This window comes from Panthera leo, chromosome B4 (genome assembly GCF_018350215.1).
Source record: "Panthera leo isolate Ple1 chromosome B4, P.leo_Ple1_pat1.1, whole genome shotgun sequence".
Classification (NCBI taxonomy): domain Eukaryota; kingdom Metazoa; phylum Chordata; class Mammalia; order Carnivora; family Felidae; genus Panthera; species Panthera leo.
The window spans coordinates 111831296-111853891 of record NC_056685.1 but is presented as its reverse complement, the minus strand read 5'-3'; the positions used below and the strand labels follow the sequence as shown (position 1 = coordinate 111853891).

General features: G+C 36.5%; 1 long non-coding RNA gene across 1 annotated transcript in view; it reads right to left on the bottom strand.

The window, feature by feature from the left end:
* The window catches only part of LOC122224904, a 43797-nt gene that overhangs the window by 3245 nt on the left and 17956 nt on the right, over positions 1-22596 (bottom strand). The window contains exon 3 of the long non-coding RNA XR_006205004.1: positions 20307-20490. This is a non-coding gene — a long non-coding RNA (uncharacterized LOC122224904). The remainder of the gene's footprint in view (positions 1-20306; positions 20491-22596) is intronic.

The window sequence follows — 22596 nt, the reverse complement described above, 5'->3', positions numbered from 1 at the left end:
TCACTCTTAGCCTTATATTATTATGTATAATTATTTCTTGCATAGCACTTTGAAATAACAAGGATTACTCAGTGTCTGTGTTCATTTGCTAGGACTGTCATAAACAACAAAGTACCAAAAATTGAATGGCTTAAACAACAACAACACACACAAAACTTCAGTGTCTCACAGTTCTGGGTACTAAAATTTGAGAGAGTAAAGCTCTGCATACTCTTAAAAAAAGTATTTATTTATTTTGAAAGAGAAAGAGAGAGAGACAGAGAGAGAGATTGAGGGAAAGAAGGCAGGGAGGGGCAAAGGGAGAGGCAGACAGAATCCCAAGCGGGTTCTGCTCTGCCAGAGGAGAGCCTGACACGGCACTGGAACTCTCGAACCATGAGATCATGACCTGAGCTGAAATCAAAAGTCAGACGCTGGGCTGTCTTCTCCTTGTCTTCACATAGTCTTCCCTCTATTTGTGTTTGTGTCCAAATTATGAGAACACCAGTCATATTGGGTGGGGAACCAACCTAATGCCCTTGTTTTCACTTAATTACTCATGTAAAGACCCCATCTCCAAATAAGGTCACATTCTGAGGTACTGGCGTTAGGAATTCGACATACGAATGGTGGGAGAGGAGCCTAATTCAACCCATAATAATGTCCTTTCGTGGAAGTTGGACATTTTCTAGAAAAGCCTTGGGGGCTATCTCACTCAATGAGGACCTGCATCTTTCATTGTCTGATAGAAAATCTTCTTCATTGTTGATAGAAGTTAACTTACAGAGACGTAATGATGATGTAAATGGTTCCCATCCATATAAATGCAATAAGTGTTGTCTTTTGAAGCTGTAGCTGACTACACCCCAAGTAAAGATGCCTATTTTCTGTCAAATAGCACATTTTTCATCATTCTTGATTGTAATATGTGACATTCTTTAATTCTCTGTTGAACCAGTTTTTTTACACTGTAATGGTTCCCTCACTAATAAGTTCAATATAATCTTTGATATACATTTGTATGAATTGGGATTTTACCTTATAAAAAATACATCCTTAACACTCTATTCAATTAGATTGTAAATACCTGAGAACAAACTAGCTCTGTTCCTGGGGTACCTGAAACCCAATGAACCAAGTAGCCAGGAAATCTAGTTCTCACTTTCTGCCACTTAACTAGCAATAGGGGTGAAAGGACAGGTCGTTCTCTTATCACCTCAGTCTTCACATACGCACAGCAAATGGATCCAATTCTATGATCACTATGATCCTGGCAGTTTGGGGTATTTATTATAGCTCATGATACACTTAGCCAGCTAAACTTAGACCATAATAGTCATTTCTGTTTTAAAAAAAAATTTTTTTAACATTTATTTGTTATTGAGAGACAAAGCATGAGCATAGAAGGGGCAGAGAGAGGAGGAGACACAGAATGTGAAGCAGGCTCCAGGCTCTGAGCTGTCAGCACAGAGCCTGATGCGGAGCTCGAACCCACAAACCGCAAGATCATGACCTGAGCTGAAGTTGGATGCTTAACCGACTGAGCCACCCAGGTACCCCTGTTCTTTTTTTTTTGATAGGAAAAGAAATAAACAGCCTTTTGCTATAGGAAGAAACCTAGAGCCACCCCGAAGTATGTTCATGAATTTGGGTGAACAAAGTGAAACAGACTTTGTCTATAGCCCTATGCATATGTATATCCCATGCCACACCCACTTTCCTTAGCTCTGTGATGCCATACTTGTTCTACAAGGCAGGATTACAGTGACCTCAGGGTTAGGCTGAGTGATGCATGTTACAGCTTCATATCTGAGGCTTACTTCTGCCATTGCTGGCACTGAAGAAGACAGAGCTGAGATAGTTCCCAAAGCAGAGTCTCAGAGCAATAGCTTGTACTTTCAGATCTAACTTCTCTGGAGTACAGATAATAATAGATAATATTTATTGTGCATTTATGATGTTACCATGCTAAGTGCTCTTACAGATGTTGACTCATGTAAGCTTCTCAGAAAACTCTATGAGGCACACTAAGGCATTCTCTTCATTTTACCTATTCAGAAACTAAAGAAGAGCAAGTCGAGTAACCTTCCCAAGGCCAGTCTCCACTCAGGTAGTAGGTAGAAGAGCCTGGGTTCAAACCCAAACAGTCCAGCTCTAGGAACTTGCCCCCAACAATTACACTTCCATCTTACAGTATAGTGAGATCAGCAAATTATTCTGTTAATCCTTAAATAACTCTACATCTTGGCCAGACTTCACTTGTATTGCCTAGGCCCCCCCTCTACACACACACACAGCTGTATTTGTCGTTGTGAAATAGCATCTATACCATAGACAGAAGAGCTCAATGTATCACAAATGTGGACCCTTCCCACAGTTCCATTTTTAAACTACACTGTGTTGCCTGACATGTCCCCAGAGTGTATTACTTCATAAACTTAGCCATAGCTTGGCATGAAGTCTATTAAATTATAATGTTGTCTACACTATTACATACATCTCATATATATTACATGCATGTTATATATTAAGAGGTTAAATTCCAAATACATACCTACACATTCATCCACTACATTCTCTCTTTTTCACACACACGTGCGCGTGCGTGTGCACACACACACACACACACACACACACACACACACCTTGGTGTGCCTCATTTAAGGACTTTCAAAGTAAACTGGTAGAATATTTAATACACTCTTAATTGCTGCTTTAAATTGTTTCTCTTGCCTGGCCAAACACCAAGAAGACAAGTACCTACTCCTAAGAGTACCACAACATGCCAAAAGGAGTATTATTAGAGAATTTAGAGAAGTATAGATACCTGCCTGAAATGACTGAAAGCCTATTGAAAGGTAAATGAAAACCATTAATGTACTCACAACACTTCTATCACCATATGCGTGGGTTTTTTTCCCCACACACCAGTTCTCCAATTCTCTGAATACCAACTGGATGTTCTATAATTCAATTCTGACATCACCCAGAGTTAGTGCAGACCTGACAGGTTAAGGGCTCAGTCCCACAAGACTTCCCACACTTCAGATGCCTGTTACACACCCCAGGCTGTCACCTATACTTCTGACCAGTGGGTTATAAATTAGGAGTCTTCGCAATCCCCTCCTCAATTTTGGTAATTTGCTATAATGCCTCACAGAACTCAAGAAAATATTTAGTGACATTTACTTGTTTACAATAAAAGATATTACAAAGGATATAAATTAACATCCAGCTGAAGAGATACATTGGATGAGGTCTGGAAGGGTCCTGAGTATAGTAGTTTCTGTCCCCATAGAATTGGGGCACAACACTTTCCCAGCACACAGATACATTCGCCAACATGGAAGTTCTCAAAACCCCATATTTAGGGTTGCTATGGAGCCTTCATTATTTAGGATTAAATCACTGGCAGAATTAAAAACATTGGCAATTGGTAAATATGTCAATCTCTAGTCCCTTTCCCTCCTGCAAGAGTTGGCAGGTGGGGCTGAAAGTTCCAACCCTCTAATCATGCCTTTATTTTTCTGGCCAGCCCCAATTCTGAAGCTGTCTTGGGACCCCAGCCACTGGTTATCTCATTAGCATTCAAAGGGACACTCGTAGCACTCCAAAGATTCCAAGGGTCTTAGAAATTCTGTGCTAAGATCCAGGGACAAAGACCAAACACATTATTTCTTATTATAGCACAATATCACAGTAGGCAGTGATTTCTGTTTATTATGTAAATACTTTTGGTATGTGTGGAGCTAAAAATGGAACAAAGAAAAACTCCTGGGTACTGTTTAACTTATACATTGGAACCAAAATAGTTAGATTTAAATATATAATTAGAAAGGATCCTTTTTATTGCTAAGTGTGTGCAGGTCTCTACTAGGAGAACTTTCTTCACCTCTCTTCCTCTTCTCTGTGCTCTAAGTACCACCATTTATCACTGACATCAACTACTATCCTCTTGCTGAAATCTGACTAACTCTTAAGGATCCAAATCCATATCTTGAATTGACTACTAGTAGAATATTTTCACTCCATGAGAATCCTTGAAGCAAAACCAAACAGTGATTTTCATTTATTGTGGAGAATCAAAGAAATCTTATTAAAGATTTCAAAGAAAAGACAGAGAAGAAATATACACAGCATACATTTTACTTGGAAAAATTCACTAACATACAGTTTTTCCAAACCTCTTTTTTCAGCTGCAGTCACCCTCTAGACCTCCTCATCTCTGGTGCATGCCTCAACCTTCCTAGTCTTTTTCTTTTCCTTTCAAAATAATTTTGATCTTTTCAGCTTCTGATTCCAAATTTAGACATTCTGAATCCACTATGTTATATAGCCTTGAAGAATGCTACTCATCATAATAAATATGAAGATTTTGTTTGCTTTAAGCAAATAAAAGGGGATCTATTTATTACCACTCAAAACTTCCTGAGAGTGAATGTTTATACATTTCAAAATTAGTTTACATCAAACATATAAGAAGGATGAATGCTCCTATGAGAGGCAGATTGCTAATTAGGAACTGAAAATGCAAATATATAGGGAACCAAGGATTTTTTTTTTTTTTTGGTATAAAATTCCCAGCATAGTTTAGACATCTATACATGCTAAGACTACTATCCCATCTCCCGGGCAACTTTCTTCCTTACTCCATTTCATACTCTATGAACTCCTTGATTCCAGAGGCTCACCTTCAGACTTAGATACATGACTGATTTTACTTCCTAATATGAAGGACACTGTAGGGAAGAGTTGCCTACAATTGTTATAAAAAAGAGAAGACTAAGAATAGCACTGCATCTTTCCTGACCAAACCCCACAGACAAAAATAATGTCAGATCCAAGCAAGCACCATGTCCAAGAAACAAATCTAGAAGCCAAGGCTCTAGACCTGAAGGTTTTAAGTGAAAGAAAAGCCAAGTCCAGATGCAGAATTGGACACAGAGCAAGGCTGTCATGTGAGCCATCATCAAAGGAAAAGAGAGTGAAAAGAGAGAATATGGATTAATGGAAAAGAGAGTGAAAAGAGAGAATATGGATTAATTCAGGAAACAACAAATGACCCACTGCTTCTGGTTTATGTTAAGTTTCTACAACTGCAGGTGAGGGGTTCTGCATGGTAATGGTAGTGGTGGGAAACAGTCAACATTTAATAGCTGAATTGGAAATTCAGTCTCAGATTTTAGAGTCAAATATGAAGTCTATTTTTGCTAAAATGATATTCAGTAACTGATCCATCCCATTCAAAAACTTAGCTTTTCCCCTTCTTCCTGCTCCAATGTGGCCATATTTGCATACTGTTCTCTGATCTTGAGGTTTAATTCTGATAATCTCTCCATTGTCTGATGTCCTTCTAGAATGAATCCAGTAGCCTGCTCATTAATAACCACTTGGTATGTTCACTGCTATAGACAAAGATCTGATGGTATTTTTTATAGGACTTCCAAATATGGCCAAAGTTGTATTTGCTCACTTCGCTGTACTTCCCTTTTGCAACAGGAAACATTAATGGTAGACTGGAATATGTCAACTAAAGTGGTATTCACAAAATACTGCCTTGTAAACCATATTATTTTATCAGGGTCTGTGGGAAGATCAGATCTCCTGGTTAATGTTCTGTTTCAGTGAATTACTTCTAGTGTATTAATAGATACACTTCTAGGCTGATTATTTCCCCTGCTGTTTTGCCCTATAGCTGTGCTGTCTCTTCAAACAGCTCCCTCATAAGAAACCTAATGCTCAAAGTTCTGAATTCATGTGAGGTTCTGGAAGCTAGACTAGGCACTCTGACTGGCTTAGAATTCTCCAACCCCAGAGGATAAAGCCAAGGAAAATACATAATACACTGCCCACAGATGAAAGTGGAAATGTAAGGCAAGTACATAATTCAAATAATTACTCGATGTAGTAACCAGGCAAAGGTGATTATTCAAGTGAGCAAATAGGTTTTGAATGTAGGCTTGGAGTACTGAACCTCAAAATTTCCCCAAATACTGAAGAATGAAGCCTGAGTTCTCATCTACGGTTTGAAAGGGTGCTCTGGCATCCATCAAGTAAGTTTGAGAAAATTGATTGATACTTAAGAACACCAAAAAGAACATTTCGGTGCTAGAGAAACGCTAGCCAAGATTCTTCATACAATATATCTTACCAGATATAGTTGTATCACACATAACGATTAGTGAGCACTTTTTCATAGAGGATTTCTAAATGTTTCACATGTGCTATGAGGAAAACAATAGTGTTCATATTTTTAAGTGAAGTTTTAAGTTACTCAAACGTTAAAAATAGTGATAAAGAAATAATTTGGAATCTCCTTTAAAATTGCCCTTTCCGGGGCGCCTGGGTGGCTCAGTCGGTTGAGCGTCCGACTTCGGCTCAGGTCACGATCTCGCGGTCCGTGAGTTCGAGCCCCGCATCGGGCTCTGGGCTGATGGCTCAGAGCCTGGAGCCTGTTTCCGATTCTGTGTCTCCCTCTCTTTCTGCCCCTCCCCCATTCATGCTCTGTCTCTCTCTGTCCCAAAAATAAATAAACGTTAAAAAAAAAAATTTAAAAAAATTGCCCTTTCCTACCACTAAATTTGCTATTCTATATATTAAAACAAACATGCAGAAATTAGACCATTCACAAAACACAAACATACACATGTACACACATGCACAACACACACATTTGGGGAGAATATTTTGAGGGAACTGAAAGATAGGCACCCCAGTTCCTCATATACGGAGCTGAAAACAGTGACATCATTTATGACATTGTAAAATAACAACAGAAGTGATAATAATTAATGATGAATTCCTAAAGGAAGCAAATTTTATATTCCTAGATGACTATACCATTCTAGAATCTGTCCACACTCCAGGTCCTTTCTGTCAGGTCGCAGCTCTGCAGTCAGTAGACAGTCTTCAGCTTTTGCAGGGTTCATTCCATCCACTCCTTTCCTAACAGTTCTCTGAAAGTCCCTGCCACGTGGCACAGGTTGCCACTGTATTCCTACCCTTGGAAACAATTCAGGTGTGTGAACCAAAACATTTCCTTGATTGCATAACTACCTTATTTAAAAAAATTTTTTTTACATTTATTTATTTTTGAGAGACAGAGAGAGACAGAGCACAAGCAGGGGAGGGGCAAAGAGAATGAGGCAGAATCGGAAGCAGGCTCCAGGTTCTGAGCTGTCAGCACAGAGCCCAACCCGGGGCTTGAACTCACAAACCACGGGATCATGACCTGAGCCAAAGTCGAATGCTCAACCGACTGAGCCACCCAGGTGTCCCGCATAACTACCTTATTGAGATTTCTGCCTGACCCATGCAACCTGCATTTAAACACAGTGACAAGGATTTGACTAATCAAAGTACCCATGTGGGTTTTCATTTTGTTTTATCCTTAATATAACTGTAAAAAATGAAACTTACTCAAGTCTTTTAATAAACCAAGGTCTGACCCATGTTTTTAAATTCCACAGACTGATACTACTGTTGCCTTGCCATCTGTAGAATGCAGACAAAAGCCTACTTCCTGTGAGTTCAATGCAGTTAAAATCATTACAAAGTATAGAAGCAAACTTCATTAACTCAGATTTTTTTTCCTACTCATAAAATTACCAGTTATTCTTTTTTCTTTTCATTCAATTGTACTTTAAAACTCCAGATCACAATTGGTTAAGCGCCCAGCTTCGGCTCAGGTCATGATCTCACGGTTTGTGGGTTCAAGCCCCGCATTGGGCTCTGTGCTGACAGCTCAGACCCTGGAGCCTGCTTCAGATGCTGTGTCTCCTTCTCTCTCTGCCTCTCCCCCGCTCACACTCTTTCAAAAATGAATAAACGTTAAAAAAATTTTTTTTAAACTCCAGATCAAATTGTTCTATATATTTTGGTGGATAATGGTTACCCATCTTCATATAGACTACTTCATTGAAAAAAAGGTTTTATGCTGCCCATGGAAAACAACGTGTGGAGCACAGTGCTTTCACGACTGATTTTCCTGAAGGGCTTACAGAATTTTACCTGCAATGATAACTCTGGTATCCAGTAAGAAGCCTTAGGAAAATGATTATTTTTTTTAGTAAACAAATAATATATGTTGTCGTTAAGAAAATTAAACATAGCACATATGTTCAAAATTCTCTGTCATAAAATCCAACTGAAAAGGTCCTGTACTGTTTATCAAGAGGTAATTACATGGCCCTGAGTGATCTCTGTTTTGCCTTTGCTATGGGACACAAGGTAAAACCTACACTTCCTCGTTTTAGACTCTTGTACAATGCATGCTGGAGTAACATGTACAACACTCATTCAAGAAAAATCTTGACAAAAGAAATACTGCTTATCTGGTCTGCCCCCTTTAGAAACAAGTATTTTACCAACAGTTTTTATTTGGGATCCCCCTGACTCAGATATTCGTTTATGGTACTCCTTAATTAATTCTGGGGTTTTGTTTGTTTTTATTATTTTTTAAAGCAGCTTTATTTGCATACTACATAATTCACTCATTTTCAGTGTACTGTTCAACAATTTGTAGCGAATTGTGAGCATTGTGTAACCATCACCACGATCTAATTTTTGAACATTTCCATGATTCCAAAAAGAAACCTTGTGCCCATTTGCAGTCACACCCATTCTCACCCTCAGGCCAAGACAACCATTAATCTGCCTTCTATCTTAGCAGATTTGCTCTTTCTGAACAATTTATATAAATGGAATCATACAATTTGTGGCATTTTGCATCTGGATCTTGATGGGTTCTTTAATGGTGACTTTTAAATGACAGTAAAAGTGTTAATTGAGAGTGACTCACCAGTCCTCCCAACACTGAGTGCCACTCTTTTGAAAAATATACAAAAAGGAACTAAATGAACATAAAAGCACATTATTATTCAAAAGTTTTATTTTGGACACTATAATAGAATCAGTACTCCTTTTATCAGTGTTATGGTAGGAGCTCTTTCCCCTCCCCTACACCCAGAAATGGGAAGTAGAACCTTCGGAGCTTCGAAGTTGAACAATTAAAATCTTGGCTCTTTCATAAGGATCACTTTTCCTAAAGATGCCAAAGTGGCAAAGAAGGTACATGACAGCACCAGTATGCCTCACACAAAATTTAGAATGCATAAGCAATCATCTAGGTTTTGCAGGCTAGCCCATGGCAAAATCATCTTCAGAACCCATATATAGTCTAGACACATACCAGAATCCAGATACATATTTCTGATGCAAGACAAAGCCAGGGTGTAGACAGACAAAGAAAGCAAGAAAGCATTAAAGAGAAAACCTTTATTTCAGCCATAGTTTGTAATCTATAATCTGTAACTAGGAGCATTTTTGGGAATATTTTGTGACACTGTGCACCACATTAAGGGCAGAAAGCCATCTATGTATTGACCTGTGCTTCTGTAACATTTGACCCTCTCTTATCTCTGTGAACTATGTAGACATTTGTAATGGTGGTACCCCTAGTCTCTAGGACTTTGGGGGCATTTCTTTCTTTTATGACTGTCTCCCCACACATGTGAAACATCACTTTCGTATATACCTTTAAGTCTTCCATTTCTAGCCCTCCAAATTGAACTGACCCTGAACTTCATCTAAAAGGCAAACACTCCACAATAACAGAAATTAAAAAAAAAAGCTAAATACCTTAAATTTTCTGACTGCTGTATCTTCTACCTGTATCCCCATTAAGATCACAAGGTAATTTTAGATTTTTAGTACTGTATATATTGGCTATTACCATGAAGCCTCCCTCATAACTGCAGTAAGGAGTAATTATCTAAGCAGGTCCTCTCACCTGAATTCCCACACATTTCTTTGGTCTAGTCTGATGTTGGCACTCAAGAAGCCTATGCCTTCAGAGACCAATAAGACCTTTGCTATATGTTTTCTCCTGAAAACATTTCTCTTCCTCACCAGTTAATTTTCTTAAGCTTGCATAACCTTCACTACTCTTGTCATTCCAAAGTCTAACCTCTGTAGTATAACAGTTATCTTCACCTTGGATTACAAACAGGTGGCAGGAAGGATAACAGGAAAAAAAACCCAAAAAAAACCAAAAAAACCTAGAAGACTGGACATCAAAGCAAAACCTGTTCATTATTTGTCTCTAGCTTTCATGGCCAGGGCTGGCTGTAGTAAGTCCTTGGAAAAATAAAGCCAGTTCTACACTAAACTTCCTAAGAAGAGATTCCTAAGGTGAGAAAAGAAATCTCTCTCTCAGCATCAAAGCAGATCTCTCCTATTCAAGGTCCTGGATAAAGCTGGCTTGCTTTTTCTTTTTTCTTTTCTTTTCTTTTTTTCTTTTATCTTTTCTTTTTTCTTTCTTTCTTTCTTTTTCCTCTTCTTTCTCCTTCCTCTCTTCCTTCCTTCCTTCCTTCCTTCCTTCCTTTTTTCTCTCTCTGTTTCTTTTTTTTTTTCTGGATAAAGCGTTCTTAACCCATGGAATAAATTTTCTTGCTGAACACAACCTTGAACTTGTGGCTGAGGTCACACTAAAAGCTGTACACCTGCTGCCCAATAGCCAAGATTCGACAACAAGGAAGTGCCTGTAAATCCAGTTTCTGACCAGTAAGAAGGAGCCACTACAACTAAATTAAGTCTACCCCTCTTCTTATGGGATGACTTATCATCCTCAAATGTTAATCATTATTCTTTTTCTAAAAGATATCCACCTGATGAATAATATCTTATAATGGGAAGCAGTAATCATTCCGTATGACCTACCACCAAGTCCAGTCAACTGCAAAACCACAGAAGTGTCAGAGGGGTACACTTACAATGTCAGCTTTAGGTTCAGATGGAAAATACGGAAAAGAGTGAGCTGAAATCTCCTTGGGTCTCCCAGATTGAAGACCAGTCCTTTCCTTTACATTATGGAGAATAGAAACAATATAAGCCCTCACCTAGTCTGGGAGAGAGTAAACAGTATCGAGAGAGAAAAAAAGTTAGGAGGATGCTGCATAGGAGTGACAGTTTTTTAACAAAGATAAGAAACTTGAACAAGTCACTACCTCTAGGGAGAGAAGCAAGTAAGAAAACAGAAAAAGAAGCTGCTTTCCTATATTTTCTCGAAATTTTCTTGTTTATGGGCTAATGTGAAAATATGGGAAGAGGAAAAACGGGGTATTTCCTAGGATCTAGACCCACTCTGTGGAATGGTAACTTCATGTCAATCACATTACTTAATGAAAAACAGACTGTAAAGTTTATGAAGTGAACTGTGGCAGTTTTGAGTATGGGCTCTTGATCTGTACTGTTCAGTCTACCTCTGCCACCTACCATCCGAACAACCTCAAACTATTCAACCCCTTTAAAACTCCACTATTTTCTGTCAAAAAGGGATGAGAGTGGCTATTTAATAGGTACTAAGTCAGACAGTATACATAAAATATCTAGAAAAAAATGCTTAAAATGTTAGCTGCTATTAATATATATATGACAGGTATAAAACTATATAATATGATAACCAATCCTTCATCATGAAAGAATTAGCATAGCTCTCAGCAGTATCTCTTATCTGGGATAATGATGCCCCTTTTATCATCAGCTATTGCTGATCAGGTCTTATTTTCATTTACTAATAATTCTCAGCCTTTGCATCTCCATTTGGTCCATGTCATTGCACAGAATACTTGCTTCTTCCAAATGCTCTCCAAAATATCCTTCCTGAGACACCCCAGAAATAGATTTATAGCTCTGTTTCTTGGAAAGTTTCTATATTTCCACCGTGCTATGATGTCAAGGGGAGTTTTTATAGCCATGATCCTTTTGTCAGGAAAAATGACTTCCAGATTAACACCCTTGAGAAAAGGATTCCCAGTTGGGTAGAGTCATGGTTTCCATGATTCTTCCTTGCATGTTACTATTAAAAATAGCTTCTCTAGCCACACAGGTTTTTGTAATTAACTATTTCATGCCTGCTATATAAGCTAGGAGTTTTCAAACATTACCCATAGGTCAGCTACAGTATAATGACCAGCGGGATGTTTTCCAAAATTTTAAGACTCCTAGATCTCATTTCTAAATATTCAACAGGTCAAGGCTAGAGGGAAGAGGGGAGGTGCCTATGCTCTGTATGTTTGAACTACTCTCCCAAGATAACAGTAATATTTGGAAGTCATGTAAAAGGACTAATTTCCTTATTATACTAGAGCTGTTACAAAAGATATACAAAAGACTAACAATAAGAAAAAAATGGATCAAGAATATGAACAGATGGCACACACATGTGCACATACACAAATGGCCAATAAATACATGAAGAGATGCTCAACCTCACTCATTATTAAAGAAACTCAAATATAGCAGCAACAAGATGCCAATCCAAATGGTCCAAGATTAAAGTTGGATATTACCTATGTAGGCAAACACATAATGAATCAGTAATTCCCAATTTTCCTTGGTGTAAATGCAAATCAATAAAAAATTTTGGAAGCCATCTGCAACATCTATCAAAATTTTAAATGTGTGTATCTTTGGAAGCAGCAATCCACCTATGGTAATATAACCTCTAAATATATCGAGAAAAGTATGTACAGATATATATGTAAAGATAAAGATATAAATATGGATATAGTTATATATCGTAGAATGGCCATTGAGTTTTCTTTGTAAGAGCAAAACAAACAAACAAACAAATACAGATTTTAATTTGTAAGAAATGTCTTCTGGTGGGTTTGATCAGTTTCCAAGTTTAGAAATTACTATTATGCTATTTAACTTTAAGCAATAATACTACAGTATTCTAGTTAATCACATATCTGGTTAACATAGAGCTATCTCACTGGGTTGCTAAAAGATTAAATGATATAATACATGAGAAAATTAGCTTTCTGAAATTCTAAGCATTGTGTAAATTATTGTTACTACATTTAATATTTGTCAATATTTTGACCACTACTATGCTAGCAAAATCCTAGGAATAGGGGATACAAAGGCAAATAAGGCAGATTATATGACTTTTAGCTGTTTATACTCTAATAATACAAATGTGTAAAAAGAAACAGAATACAGCAAAATGAGCACTACAAAAGAGGCCTACAAAAATTATCATAAGAGCATGTTTTGTTGCATATAGGGAATATTTAACACAAAAATTGTTAGGAGTTCCTTAGGAATATAAAGGGAAAGAAAAAATTTATGGTAAAGAAAAAGATCCCATTCGACGGATGTATGAATGCATAAATGAATATGGCTTCCTCAGGAAAATGTGAATAATTCTGTGTTGTTGACACATAGAATGTACTATCAATTTTTCTTAAAACTTTTATTCAATGAAATGCACTTAATACTACTGGCCAAATTCCAGTCTTTTTTTTTTTTTTTGATAATACTGGAAATACTTCCATATCTGGTAATTCCATGGTATCATCTTGTGCAAGTTGATATAATTGTAACAAAGAAGCAAAAGGGCTGATCTAACCAATGGTTAGGATGGCGGTTATATCAGCATTTCATGAAATCATTGAAACCTAGCTTCTGAGGGGCTTTTTGTTTTTCATACAAATCTCTTAGGGGAAAACCAATGATTATAGTCGTTACATGCTTATGCTGACGTTATTATACATGTAGTCATCTGGACACAATGAGCAGTAGAGAATAATTAGTAATAGAGCATTGTGGGGAAAGACAACGCTAATGGGTGGAATATTTGAGTCTAATTATATCTGTTAAGTAAAAAGTGTTTTCCATCTTTTTTTGGCCCATTAGAAAACATTTTGACATTGAGAAAATACTTTCAAAATGTAACTCATTTTTGCTTGGAACATTTTGTATTTCCAATTCATATAAATGATTATTTCCTTCCTCTCCCTCCCCCCTCCTCCCTTTATTTTGGCATTGTCAGTATAGCTGTTAAATATTTGGTCATGAATTTGTGCTTCATGGCTGAAATCAACAGGAAAGCTACTTTTTCATTTGATAGTGTTCTGTATAAACTTGCAAACTCACTGGAGAATTTTTACTTTGGGGTTCCTTTGCCAAAACATCTACTACTTGGGTGACTCCAAGTTTTCCACTTTAGTAAGTAGAATCCACATCTGTATGTCAGGGCTCATGACTATGCCTTTTTCTAGAGTAAAACTACAATTAGATGGCTCTTGGCTAAACCAAAATATATTTTCTTTTCTTTTTTTTTTTTTTTAATTTTGTTATGTCTATTTTTATTTTTGAGAGAGAGAGACAGAGTATGAGTGAGGAGGGGCAGAGAGAGAGGGAGACAGAATCTGAAGCAGGATCCAGGCTCCGAGCTGTCAGTGCAGAGCCTGACACGGGGCTTGAACTCACAAACCACAAGATCATGACCTGAGCTGAAGTTGGAAGGTCAACCGACTGAGCCACCCAGGAGCCCCAAAATACATTTTCAAGGTACATTTTCAAATTCGCATTATAGAAAATCTTACTAAGATATATACTAAGATAAGCCCTCTAATATACTAAGCCCATTGCTAGTTTTCCCCATACTGCTTGCCATCTTTCTACATGAAAAGGGTTAAGGGATATAGACTCTGTGTAATACAAATTCTACATGATGTTTACTTATGTTTACCAACCAGCTGCCTTGAAAATGAGGTCACTGCCAGTTGAACTAAGGCTTTGGTATGGACCTTTGATATGTGTGTGTGTGAGTGTATATGTGTATGTGTGTGTGTGTGTGTGTGTGTGTGTATGCATATTTTATTTTATTTATTCCCTTTGTAACCTAAAATGGTTTTACGATGTTTTCCTTCAATTAGCTGCTTTCCTGTATTTTGAGAAACAAGAGAATGAACTGAAGTTTAGTACAGGTTTTCCAGAAAGTTTTATTAAAAACAGTTCTATTTTAGGGGCACCTGGGTGGCTCACTCAGTTAAGCATCTGATTCTTGATTTCGGCTCAGGTTATGATCTCATGGTCTTTGAGATGGAGCCCACCTCTGGCTCTGCACGGATGGAGCGGAGTCTGCTAGGGATTCTCTCTCTCCCACTGTCTTAGCTCCTTCCCCATTTGCTCTCTCTTGGTCTCAAAATAAATAAACATTAAAAAAAATTTTAAAAGACTTCTATTTTAAAATATGCACTTCTCTCTTCTCTTTCATATCACCCTTCAGTAACAAAACTCAAATAATTCTACATTATAATTTTTCCATTTTATATTAGCATGCATTTGAACAAATACTCTTTTAGGAAATCAAAGATCTGCATTATTATAGAAGATGCAGTTGGCAGTCATTCAGGTTTGGTTTTTCAAAATTTCTTCAAACTTCATGCTTTGTTTTGAGGTAGAGAATCCTATATTAATAAAATCAGATATATTTCTCTTATTTATAAAATATCAACCAAAAAGTTTAAAACAAAAGTAAAAATAATTTTAAAAATAAATAAAAAGTTTAAAACTGAGATCTAACCATCCAAACTATATTTACATTTTAGAAGGTGGGATACTGGCTGGTTGCAACTAAATTCTGCTTCTCTATAAACATTAAAATTTGATACCCATCTTCTATGCCAATTGTTCCGATATCTACTTTAACCCTGCCTTCGTTAGGATTATTTAATTTCTTTTAGTGTACCTTTTTAATTTACTTATTAGTTTTTTGTTTGTTTGGAAAAATTATTCAAAGTATATCACCAAATGGGGTTTGTAATCAGCACAGAATGTATTGGGATGAGGAGACAAGGAAGCTCTGGACACATAATTTCCAGGAACACTATGAGATCAGAGATAGAACTGATCCTTTTGAAATAAATCGGTAAGATACAAGAAGCCAAAAATCACTGATAGTTTTTAACTCAAATTGTCCCAACCTAGCCATCTTAATAGTTGAGGTAAGCCCTGCGATGAAAATAATGGAGTTGTGTCCCCCTCTAACAACATATAATATATGAAATGAGGAATCCAGCTCATCTTTTTGTCTTAAAATATTTACGAATCAGCACGAGGAAGGGAACTTTCAGTTCTTTAGTGTATACCATAGAACATAGAGATGAACAAAATCCCAGAACAGATGCCAAGCAGCCCTGATTAATTTACTAGCACTGTGAGAAAACTTATGGGGAATTTAGGAAATACATAAGAGGAAGAACCAATGGATCCTGAAAATGTAGATTCTCAAATTACATAAATGGGGACTAAAAGTTAGTGAATGTAATGGAACCATATCATTTTATAAAGTTTGGTGAAAACATAGTACTTAGACAATATACACGGGATGATATATTAGTCAGCTAGACTGATATATTGATGAAGATTCAAGGCTAGACTTCTGTATTCAGAGATTCAACAATATAATTGATTTTTTTTTCCTCAACAAGAGTAATTTATTTCTTTCTCCCCAAAACAGCCTGGGTTGGTAGTCCATTGCTTGTATAGCAAATTGAAGGTATCAGAGATCCAAACTTGCTTCCATGTTTGTTTCTCTGCTACTCCTAGAGTGTTGCACCAAATTGGATATGGCTTATTATCAAACTCGCATTTCAGCCTGTAAGAGGCAGAAAAGGAGGGAGGCATATCCCCTTCCCTTTTAAGAGATAATCTAGGGAGTTGCATCAGTAACTTCTGCTACATTTTATTGTCCAGACTATCACTAATTATGGAACTACAACTAATTGCAATAGAAACTTGTAAATATAGTCTTTACTATATTTACAGGTTAGCTATGTAACTAGCGAGGCTGAAGCTATTCAAGTGTAAAGTGTGAATAAATGTTGCGCACACTCTGTTCATGTCCAAAAATATTAACTTTAGTATCTAATGGGTGCCAGGCTGCCAGGTGCCTAGAAGATCTCACGTGATTTTTACAACTCTGAAAGGCACACATTCGATACTTGGAGGAATTAAATGACTTTCCCAAATTCACATAGAAGTTATATGACCAGGGGTAAAATTATATTCTAACTAAAACTAAGTAAAATTTGTGATTTTCCCAGCATGACACCCTTTCCCTCAAATAAATGTGAGGGTGACAATCTCCTTGGTAAGTTTCATTGTGTATGATCCATTTCTAGTTTGACACGATATTTAAGAATTAAGGGGGGAATAAGGAGATGTGATAGTTTTACCTGGGGTAAAAAATACAACTTCTCAGGGCACCTGCGTGGCTCAGTCAGTTAAGCATCCAACTTTGGCTCAGGTCATGATCTCACAGTTTGTGTGAGTTCAAGCCCCATGTCGGGCTCTGTGCTGACAGCTCAGAGCCTGCAGCCTGCTTTGGATTCTGTGTCTGCTTCTCTCTCTGCCCCTCCCCTACTTGTACTCTGTCTCTCTCTGTCTCTCAGAAATAAATGTAAAAAAAAATTAAAAAATACAACTCCTCTAATTTTTATACTATTTTAAAGCCCATCATAAAATGCACAAGATGCAGGGACAATGCATTTCAGTTTCTTTTTATACTCCAGAGAACCTAGCATTATACTAAACACCAATCAGGCAATCACTCTTCATAACCATATGAACCAAACACCTATGATGACTGTTATTTTTCTGACTATTCTTGATGAGAGAATGAAAGAGGATATGAACTTGACTGTGAGCTCTTTGAGGGAATTTGTGCCTAACTTACTTCTGCAATTCCAATGATTAACACACCTGGCCCTTAGTAAGAACTCAATATTTATTCCTTACACCGCACTGAATATCAGAGTTTAAGAAAATAGGGAAAGAATGTTTTTGCTTATTCAAATTATTGTGAAAATAACCTAAGTAGATATTTTTCTGACAACCATGCAAATATGTATTACATTTAAAAAGCTGAAGCAACGTTTTTAAAGTTTGCTGAATTTTCAGCTGAGTTCATTCCATTCAATAGGTATTTTATAACAGTTTTTAATTTCAAGTATTTCAAGTATTTTGTTTCTTTCAGTTTTTAAACAAAATTAATTTTATGTTCAATATGTTTTTGATTGTAGGAAGATATACTTTCATTTTCCTTGACAATTATGCAGTAATGATATATTTTCCTCTGCCTCTGTATTTTGCTGATGATTTTTCAAAAGTGTAATATCTTCTTATTAAATGATGACTAAGGCTTAAAAAGGGTTAAATTCCAATATATGATTCTTTTTTATTTATTTTTTTATTTAAAAAATTTTTTACATTTATTTATTTTTTGAGAGACATAGAGCACAAGTTGGGGAGGAGCAGAGAGAGAAGGAGACACAGAATCTGAAGCAGGCTCCAGGCTCCAAGCTGTCAGCACAGAGTCTGACGCGGGGCTCAAACTCACAAACTGAGAGATCATGACCTGAGCCAAAGTTGGACGCTCAGCCGACTGAGCCATCCAGGCGCCCCTCAAATATATAATTCTTATTTAACTTTTCATGAAGCATTAAAAGAAAAAGGCACCATAAAGTAGACATAATGGGTGGGGAAATCTACAATGTTTTTTTCTGTAGTCACTCATATTATTCATTTATGCATTTTGTTTAGAATCTATTGAACTGTTCTTCCACATGTGATTATACATTCATTTTATATATATATATATATATATATATATATATATATATATATATGTATATATATATGGATAAATGCCATTATACATGTGTCCAAACCCATAAAATGTGTAACACCAAGAGTAAACTGTAATAGAAACTATGGACTTTGACTGATTGTGATGTGTTGATACAGGTTTGTCAATTGCAACAAGTGTACCACTCTGAAGAGGGATGGTGAAATGGGAGAGGTTACGCATGTGTGTAAGAAGGGGGAATAGAGGAAATCCCTGCACCTTCTTTTCAACTTTGCTGTGAACCTAAAGCTGCTCTAGAAAATTAAATTGGAAGAAAGAAAGAAAAGAAAGAAAGAAAGAAAAGAAAGAAAGAAAGAAAGAAAGAAAGAAAGAAAGAAAGAAAGAAAGAAAGAGATAGAAAGAGAGAAGTCCAAATTGGGAGCTATGTGTCCTCAGTTCCATGTTCAGCTCTGCTGCTAATTTTAAGGATATTATTCACAAGGCATATAAGCTCCAGATCTGTTTCCTTATCTGTAAAATTAGTATTGTTTCTAAGAAAGGTCTCTGACCTCCTTACAGTTTTACAACTGATAAAACCATGGTATGTACCTACCATTTATCATGGGACCAAAATGGAAAGCAAAGGATTTGTATTAGATAAAAGCTAAGAACCCTAAGAGGAAAAGAACAAGCTAAGCCAAAATATTTTGAGAAAAATCTAGGCTTGATTACAAGAAAAATCAAATGGGAGACCATGAGCACAAATTAAGACAAAGATCATAGACAAGAGTGAAGTAAAGAGCCAAAAACAAATTGGTAAGGACTGGGAAGGAGTAAAGTGTGTTTTGAAGTGAGTTCCATGAAATGAATTAATTTTTATCATTAGCCTGAATTAAGTACCAGATGCAGAGCTTACATAGCTTGAAGTGGTGATTCCAAACTTTGGCTTCATATTACAATTACCTGAGGAGTTTACAAATATACAAATGTCCGTGCCATAGTCCCATTAAATCAGAATTTCTGAGGAAGGAACCAGGTCTCAATTTTTCAAAGCTCCCAATAATTTCAATGTACAGCTAAGGTTGAGAGTACATTATTTGCTCTTACTACTGAAAGTAAAGTGGTCTGAGGGCCAAACAGCAAGATTGGGGTCATCTGACAAGGATCTTGTTAGAAATTCAGACGCTTATTTCCTTCCTCAGATCTACTGAATCTGAACCTGCATTTTAACAAGATTCTCAGGTGATTCCTATGTGATTTCCAGTTAAAGAGGTAAGACAAAGACAACAGTATCTAATATTCCTCTTGGTACATGATTGTTTCTCAATAAACATAAACTCCAATAGAAATTTCCAGCCACCTTTTGACAACTTGAGTAAATAATGAGTAGAACAAATGGCTACTACAAAATATACTACTGAAAGGTAAAACAATATGTGGCTCTTTATTTTTAACTAATAGTGTTGGGATTGTACTAATTTGTTTAGACCTTCAAAAATAAACATTTGACTTTCTTTTGCCAACACTGATTGATTAGTAGTGGCTGCCTGGGGAACTGTATTGAGAAATAACATTCCAAAATTGCTTTGATTAAAATGAGTATCCTGATAGATTAACTGTGTCTCAGGAATGACAGTTGTAACATATTTGCTGAACCTGCTCTGGACTTTTCTTATTTAATAGTAACTTTCATGACAGAGCCTACCCATTCTAAAGACACCTGACTGGGATTAAGGATATATGGGCCTGCAACACTTCTATATTTGTTAACTCATTCATCCCCTCATAGATTCATTCATTTATTGCTTTAATAAAAAGTTATCAAATACCAGTTTTATGTCCCCAACACTACCCGTGCTGGGAGTCAGATTCTTATGGGATTAGAGTGACCTTTCTCCTTTACCTTTCAGCATAAACATGCCATAGCTCCTTGAAATTCCATGAGCAATGCAGCCTTACATCACAATCAATCATGCTGAACCCTGATGAGGGAACTGGTTTCACCAGAAGGTCTTGATTACTTCGCATGTCAGAGAGATGCTTAGCAGGAACCAAAGGCATGATGTTTCAATTCAAACAGCTTCTTGCTGAATTTTAAAGAATTGCAGAGTTAGAGCAGCTGTATTGTGACCTTCAGAAAATTTTTTACATGAAAATTCTGTTTAAGCACAGGTTAGAAATAGTTAACCCATAAGAAAAATACAAGATATTAAGATATTCTTTAACAAATCTTATAGGAAAAATTTTAAAAGGACTATGATTTCATCTTTTTAACACTAAGAAAGTAAAATGCCTGTAGGTGGCTATCTTTGAAGCCCCAAGTGAGGGTGATTTTCCACTTATATTCCTTTCATAATAAAGAGCTGTTGGAAGCGCTATAGAAATGTTGTTTTTTAGTGACTGTGCCAATTTACCTGGGCTTTCTTTCAAGCGGTGAGTGATTCCTTTGAATTATGTTTCAGCCAAAAATAGGGTTACTCATAAATTGCATGAACACCTTCCAGCTCATAATTGCCAGGTTCCAGTCTTGGATTTTAGTCATTAAGCCTAAACTCTTATTTTCTCTAAATCTCAAATTGATATAGCCTTCCTCTTTCCATTCTTCCTCTAGAGCAACAACCATCCCCTCCTCCCTTTATTATCCCTGGATCACACACACACACACAGAAGAATTGCACTGGCCAGCACAGTGGGTTACACACAAATATTGTCTCACGATGATGAGCCATTGCCGAACATAAGGCTTCAATTTGAACGAAATGCTTTCTCACCACATTAAAACAAAAAAAAAAATCCATTAGCAGTTACTGATAAGCTCAGGATTATTTCTGTAGAAAAATCAGTTCAGGTTCAAGATAAATACATGGAAACTGACAAGCAATTAAGCAGGAAATTTTTTTGGTGCTACTTGTCAGGTATTTGAGGACGATATTTTAGGAAGACTGCTTTTGGTAAACAGAAAAAATTACACTGGCATTTTCTTCTGCCGTTCTACTTCTGAGCTCTCTTTTTTTCTGAAACATACAAACCATGCAGCCATTAAATATTGGAAATGAAAAGAAATTAGAGGAAATTACACATATTCAGTAAATAATTTGTACAAAGACGAACAAAATAACTTTTAACTTCTAAAAAATCTGAGCTCACCTGGAACATTAAAATTCCATCAGAGAGAACTGATTTTCATAGTAAAAAGGTTGCATTATTTTAAGCAAAACAAAGAGCTTAATAACATTCAGTACATTTCTGTTTTCATATACAAAATGAGTGGTGTTCATAACATGGAGAAAATGGCTACCTGCTTGGTTCATTTACATAATATCTGCCACCATCCATGTCTGTGCCTTAATTCCACATGGGTTACCATACTGTAAAGACTTCACTGGGAGATGTTGTATCATGTAGAATATCATGAGAATACCAGATCTTTAGATGGGTAGAGAAAAGCGAACAGGGATGTCATCAATTTTCCAGTTTCTCCAGAGTTGATTGTGAGTTACATACACCATTTGTTATATGTACCATGGGAAAGAAAACAAATTTAGAAAAAAAGAATATTAAGATAGTACAGATTAACCTTGTAGTTATATCACTGATCTATAAGAAATGAATAAGAAATGAATGACTTTCTTTAAGAAATCTATAGTGCCAAAACAGTTGAAATCTTAAAAAAAAACCTAGAAGTATGTTTTCTCCAGATATTTGACCTTCTATAAGTTCAGCTGTAGTTAAGTGTCAAAGTGTTTGTTACATTTATAATATTTAGGATGAAAATTTAATTTTCCTCTTCTTAGTCATGCTGAGATAGTACTGTCTACATCTATACTGTTCAAATTCAGCAGGGAGCTATTCAAAAGCAAATGCACACTATTTATTCCTATAATGTGAAACCCCTAGCTTCAGTGAACCCATGGATATAGTACTTTTAAAAAACCTAGACTAAAGGAATTCTTTTTTTCCCCCTAAACCAGTCCCCTTATCTTGGCTTTCCAGCTCTTCATAGATGTTAAGAGAAGCACAGAAAGAAGGCAATCCCAATGGGAGGAAAAAAAAAAAGGAGAAGAAAAAGGCGTTTCCTAAAACCTAAATTATCCACACGTTGGTCTTTCCAGGACAGGGAAAGTAACACAATAAACTCTCTTACCACTCTAACTGAAGAGTATTAAGAGATAGAAAAAGAAGGAATCTCTTTC